A 7,323-nucleotide genomic window follows, 5' to 3' on the forward strand; every position below is an offset into this window, starting at 1 on the left:
CTAAATACTGTGTGAACAACTAAAGTTTCTTGAATATTAAACCTTCTTTCAAGATGGATTAAAGATTTAGACTACATGCTGCAGTTAGAGGAAGCACGTAGCAACATGTCGTCCAGCTTTATTCTCTAATATCAAGTTGTGCTCATGAGCAATTCAAGAATGTCACTTAAATCGTGATCCTAGGTTCAGTTTCAGCAAATCCGACTGCTGTTTTTTGCAACAATAAACCCACTGTTCACCCAGCACCAAACAGGAGATAGAGGAAGTTGCAAACCAGCTAAAGTACATAGTGGAGAGCCACATGAAAATACAGACATTGATTAAATATTTAATTTGCATTCACCACATAATCATGAACTCCAAGTGACTGTTAATATCGCTCTATAACAACTGTATGCAAACCTGCTCTGTGCAGCTTTATAAGATAATATGTAATTGTTTTTTTTTCCTTTCCTGCAAATATTAATAAGTGCCAGTTCTAGAAATGTCAAAGTGCTTAAGATTTGCAGTGTTTTATCAGCGTTATTCTATATTAATCATGCATTGTTTTCTTTTTTAGGAGCACTCTTCAACTGTGTTTCATATTTCATCTCACCAGAACATCATGTAAATAATATTGTTGATCTGCTTAGAGAATCCTCAAACATCACAGAATACATTTAGGAAGCTAACAACCATACATAGAGATCTTAATAGTCCTCTTGTCCTTAAACAAAGTGCTTCTCTTATATTATCCATTCATATTATTCTGTGTCCTTTTCATGATACTATTAATGCAATAAAGTAGCCACGTCATGCAGGTTTTGAACTGTTTGAACAAATTCCATCCACGGTTCAACCGTTCCAGCGCTTACATGTCAGCTGACATTTCTTCTGCTCTCGCCGCAGTAGAGATTAAATGTCAACGTTAATGAGCCTAATCATGTTAAATTGCAGAGCTTTTAATTGGCAATTGGGGTGAATTGGAGGGTGTATCAGATATATTTATAGCACATTCATGTATGAATTATATTCAATTATCTTTATTTTTTTTTACAATTAATGTCAGAGGCTTGAGTTGCTTTTAACAAAAGAATGACATTTTCATGCAATAGAACGCAATGACGTCGTGTCACTGCAGTGAGAGATGTGAAGATACCATGAAAGTGATTTAAAGTTTGAACCTTTTTCGCGTTGAACTCTGAAAACTCGACAGATGTATATTTGTCTGCGTTTTTTTTACATTTATTTTAGTCATTTTTGAAGAGGAACTTCCAATAAAATACCAGAGACATGACCTTGGTATGGATTTTTGGGAATTTCGTGTTTGACAATTTTAGTTGATCCCCAAGCTTAGAACTCAACGTTTGATTTCTCTTCACTATGACGATACATTGCAATGTTTCTGTCTGTAATGTCATCTGCTGGGGGATGTTTGGTGTTTGGTAATCAATCAAATCCATAATTTTCATACCAGTTTTTTAAACCTCTGATTGATGTTATTTTTATGATAGTGTGACTGAATGTGTAAGTTTGCTCCTTTCCTCGCAAGTGTCTTTTACCCGTCTGTGGTCTGAAAGGGCTGAACTCCGACGAATGCAACTTCAGTGAAACCAAGCTTTCACTGAGAGAAAAAAATTATTGTCTGGAGTTTGAGCATCTGGACAAAAGTCTTGATGACTTCATTCAGGAAAGGTGTTTCAGACATCTCCACCTGGAAGAAGTCTGACCTATTGTCCAGCAGGTATGTAGAACTGCATTGTTCTCTACAATAATGAACCGTTTGAAGATGGACACTGACAAATTATCACTGACATTATTACTACCTCAATTACTTTAATAACCTTTCAGATCGCCACAGCACTTGGCTGTTTGACGCCTGTTAGGATTATACACACAAGACCTCAAATTAGAGAACATCACGTTGGTTGATCATCAGCAGCTGCCATAAGGAGTCAAAGTGATTGACTTCAGCCTGGCCCAGAACACATCATCTATTGAGCTCTTGCCTTTAGACCGCTTCATACTGGTGAGTAACCAGATTGAATCTTTTATTGGTATACTGATCGACTTGCACACTCTCACAGCCTCAAACGTCTATAATAACGGTGTGTTGTCAAAGGAGTGGCAACAGTTTTTATGCCAAATACAATCTTGGTTGTTTGTCCTCGATCAGGTCTCCAGGGATTATTCTGGGACTTCATTCATGGTGGCCATAGACATGTGGTCTTTGGGCTGCTTGGCTGCAAGTCTGTACCTCAGTGTTCTGCTCTGTGAAAATGATATGGTAATTATAAATAAGGTCTGCTCTGTATTTCTTCTTAAAAAAGTGGATTTCATACTTTATTGAAATATTAATCATAATCTGATTTATAATATTCTATATTATATAAAAGTATTCAGTGAAAACTTCACTGAAGGTCCTAAACCTGGACTCCCAACTTGACTGAATGTTTCATTGTATTTCCAGATGAGGTACAAAGTGGAGACTCAGGTCCAGCCACCAGACAACCTGCTCAACTGTGGACTAAATACCACCCTTTCATTTTTTTCCCAGAGAGACCACAGTTCTGCCAGCAGCCTCTGGAAACTCAAGGTACCGACCGCTTCACCACTCCTCTGATCTAACTGACTTTCAAACTTTAAAATATTCAGTTCTCTCTTCCTGTTTGCCGAAGTTGACTGTCATCAGAATATCACTGCTAAAAGTTTCACTGTCTTTTCAGACTACAAAACAGTTTTTTTTCCAAGAGACGGGGATTAAATCAATGGAGACCAGCCAGGTGAATTTAATAAAAAATATTTCTCAAGCAAGCATAAAATGCACCCAAAAATCTCCTGGAGGTGACTGAGGACACCAGTGACCTTTGTTGTCATTCTTGATGTTCTAGATCAGGGTCTTCAACCATGAGAATTCCGACGATAGAACCGCGGAAATCTGATAATGTTTGTGGACATGCTTAAAGGAATGCTGCAAAACAAATAACACCCCATCACATGCTGGAACATGACTTAGTCAAAGTGCACGGACCTCCTCAGCTCCCAGTGAGTCAGCATTTTCTCTCTGTTCATGTTGCTCTTGCACATAGACGTGTACAATACATTTCCTCTATAAGGACATGAATGATTCAATGTTTTGCATTCGTTGGTCCTGCTTAAAGCAAATTAAACTGTCAGAAGACTTCAGCCAGCAGGACGGCTGTGTGTGGGTCTTTACAGCAGTCCTCCACCACAACCACCCACTGGCCGCCCCGCTGTGTCAGATCTTATCCCTGCACCAGACCATTCAGTCACTCCAGGAATGCAGCGAAAAGCTGATGGTGCACATGGACACAGGAACAGAACTTCTCATCACTCAAAAAAAAAGCTCAGGGATGAATCATCAGCACATGAATGTAGGTAAGTGCATTTAGATCAGTCCGTAGATGTCTCTTTGTGTTACATGTTTGTTGTTTTATTATTATTATTATTATATCAATTTACAAATCACAATAAAAGCAATGCAAGTCCCTCCAGTCTCAGCTCATACCCCACCAGGCCAGGCATCCAGAGGGCTGATGGTGAAAATGTGGACCACAGAAGAACTCACTGACCACTACAAAGGCTTGTTCTTCTGCTGGTCCGTCTACCTCAAGCTGCAGCTGCTGGGGATGAGAGTTACATCTTCCCACATGTTAAGATGAAGAAAGCTCAAGGTAACAACTCTGACAACAACAACGGCACAGAGGAGGGTCAGACAAAGCAGGCAGCAGCCACAAGTCTGCTCAAACTCTTCACATTCAACCTCATCAAATGCGTAACCTATAGCTGACCGGCACCCCGGGCTGGGAGCCAGGCCGAGCAGCTGACGATGAAGATGTGTGTCATGACAGAAAGAGGTCTGCAGTGTCTTTAGAGGATGGCAGGAGCAGCAGAGGTGCTGTACTGTAATGTACTGTAGCTCCATTTAAAATTAAAATACAATACATCTCTGTAGCCTTTCCAAGACGTGAGCTTGTCTAAAACTGAAATGTTAAAATTGAGAACCTTAAGCCACTGCTTCTACCAGGAAACTTGTGAGCATTGACATACTTCTGGTCACAGTTTTAGGTTTTTCTGCTATCCACACTCGCAAAATTCAGTTTTTACTGGTTTTGTCTCTTTAAAATAAGAAGAGCGTGTATACTTCCATTTATTCATTAAGTTGTGAAACAATATGGTTCACATAAAATTCATTTTTTCCACTGTAGCTGGGTTCAGTGTATAGATACACACACAGTTACCCTCACACAAAATGCCACCATTATAAATATTAATATGATGTGTATTAGACTCAGATTTTGTCTAAAGACAATTTCAAAACGACAAAAAAAAAAAATATGTTAATACTGTTTAGAAAAAAAGGAAGCCTTATGGGCAGAATGAAATCAGGAATAATCAATACTGGAGCTGAAACCAATAGTTATTTTTAAGATTCTTATTATCTGTCAATCTGCAGAAATTTAATAATGACATTAATATTGACATCCCAACCCGGCAATTGCTGTGAGACTGGGTTGGGAGCTTATAGCAGGTGGAGCACATGGTAGCTACTCAGTGCCAGTGTTTACAGAACGTTAACGTTGGTCAGTGTGGGCGCACACATCTGTATAGTGATCTCTGTAGCTGCACAGGTCTAACAAAAAAGGCCACGCTTCGTACTGATGTCAACGGAGGTTTATTCTTAATTCTTCTCTGTCTGTCCCATCGGCAAACACTGCGAAAACTAGACACAATAAACAAATGCACATTAAAAAACAGACATTTGTGGATCTTTCAGTCTCTAAATCATACCACATTACACATGAAATATAAACCAAAGATAATTACCGTTTCCGCCTCTTAGACCACATGCAGAATGGCGATAACTTGCACTAAGTGTCTCTGTTGCCTGCTCATGCCGATTCTGACCCACAATGCTGCTCTCTTAACCTTACTAAAAGTTAGTCATGTGACCTGACTTGTCAAAATAAAATTCTGATACAGCGTACCTAACTTTTTAGCTAAACTGGATTTTAAAGCGACCTATTTTTTAACAATCTGTTACAGTTGTACCCTTTTCAACTTATTACATTTTTTATCTCAGTTTTTAATTGTCTATGAACAGCAAAACAATGAACTGACAATCAAACACAAACCAAACACACACCACAACCTGTCTCTTAGACGGTTACAATCTCTGTAGTTATTAGTGTGGATGGGACATAACAGAAGAACTGGTTAATGCCTGACTGTCGGAAGAAAAGAACGACAAAAACATCACAGTATATGTGCTGTCTGATGGGGAAAAAACAAGTCCCAGACATGAAAGATAATTCCAATTGAATGTATTGGTTTGAAATTCATGCTGGGAAACACAAAAAAAAGTCGGACAATAGATTGTTCCAGGACAACAGATTAAATTTCGTGACTATTTTACCAATTGCTGTGAGACTGGGTTGGACAGCCACATAGTTAAACTTGACATGCTTACAAAAGTTTGCCCTTCTTTTTGTACATCCACTCATGTCATTTAGAACTTCCTTGAATGTGTTACGTGCAGAGAGCAGTGTTGTGCAAGTACACACTTTCAGTTCAGTTTACACAGATTAAAATGAACTACGTCATGTTTCTAGTTCTGAGTTTAAAGTCCCAAAATGTTTTATTTATTTTATTTTTCCTTTATTTAACCAGGTAGGTTAATTGAGAACAGGTTCTCATTTACAATACCGACCTGGCCGAGAGGCAGCACAGAGCAGAAAATACAATCCATCCATAAGAAAAGAATACACAAACAAAACGTGACAATAGAAGTCTTTGAAAATAAAATACACTAAAAGCAGGTACAGGACTCGATAAAAAGTTGTTTCACCATATTTTTAAAAGAAGATACAGATATAAATACACTGAGTTTGATTGATTTTTGAAAATATGAAATATTTCACATTCATTTCTTTTGTTGTGTTTTTTTATTTTTGTTTGCTTGTTTTTTTAATGAACATCTCTCCACTATTCTTTTTCAGTAGAAGCTCCTCATCCCTATCCATCACCAGCCTCCCCGACTGACTCCAAAGACGGATAGCTTCTTTACTCAGCTCAGCAAATAGTCACATTTTCACGTCTGTCAGCCGAGAGTGTTGTCAACGTGCGTCATGATCACAAATGTGCGAAAATGGGTGATATTCCACAAATCCAATGTGTTACCTTTCCAGATCCGTGGCTCCAATCTGTGGTAGGGAGACCTCTGGTTACAAGTGTCTTTACCCTAACACTGTGAAATGAATGTGGCAAATACACAAGACTTACACAACTATCACATTAACACTTCCACCTATCTAGACTCGATCCCTCTTTCTGAAGCGGAAGACTCATGTTCACATATTCACCAAGAACATAAGCATTAAATGAACACGCTCTTTTCTCCTGTCATTTCCGATGTATGATGTTTATTTAGTTTTTCTTAAAAGTGTTGAAAGCCTCAAAAACCAGCTGCGGATCAAATGCTAAAAGGGATTTGTCCAACATCGCAGGAAACTTCTGAACGGATTCCTCGCTGTCACACAGTGGCCCCACCCAGCAGGCTTTGTGACATTTTTGACATGGCAAGGGCCTGTTCATTCAGTTAGGTAATAAGCACTCGACAGGGAGGCGCTACTCCAAACTGCTGCGCCCCAGTTCACCGCCTGAATGAAAAAATAGCTTCGCAAACAAGACGGTGTGCCTTCCACGTTACCATAGTGACACTTCACCAGTGGCTGATCTTTATGGCAGTTTTGGAACATTTTTACATACAGTGAGTATACGTCTCGCTTCTACCTATGTTTCTTTCGAGGCGGCATCGTTGCTGGTTATTTCGGTGACAACGCAAATCTAATTATATTTGACGTTCTTTGACGCTTGGAAGATAAACAACAGTCAAGACTGTAGTTTTCATCAGATACACATGCCACTCTTTGGTTAGCACAGCGTATCTAAAATAGTGACACCCTGCAATCACTGGTGCCTGCAAATAAAGCCTGACAGGCAGCAAGGAGAGAGTGTTTGTTTCTGCTGTAGTAGAATCATCCAGTGTTTTTGAGAAAGTTTTCCAGAAAAGATAGACATTCCTTGTGTTTTTTTAATGATTATTTACTCTCGATGCTACTGTAGATGATCACTATGCAGTTGTTGTATGTGGAAGAAAATTTTAAAAGGTCAAGAAAGAATTAATCAGTCTGAATCCAAATGCAGCCCCATGCACATCCATGCTTCAGTGTATGTGCCTCATTTGTCCTGCTGGCTTGTCCTGCAACTCCGCACGGCAATTTCTCAAATGGTCAGTTGACGCTGGTTCCAAAAGTAAGTGAA

The sequence above is a fragment of the Stegastes partitus genome, unplaced genomic scaffold (assembly GCF_000690725.1).
Source record: "Stegastes partitus isolate 25-593 unplaced genomic scaffold, Stegastes_partitus-1.0.2 Scaffold712, whole genome shotgun sequence".
Lineage (NCBI taxonomy): Eukaryota > Metazoa > Chordata > Actinopteri > Pomacentridae > Stegastes > Stegastes partitus.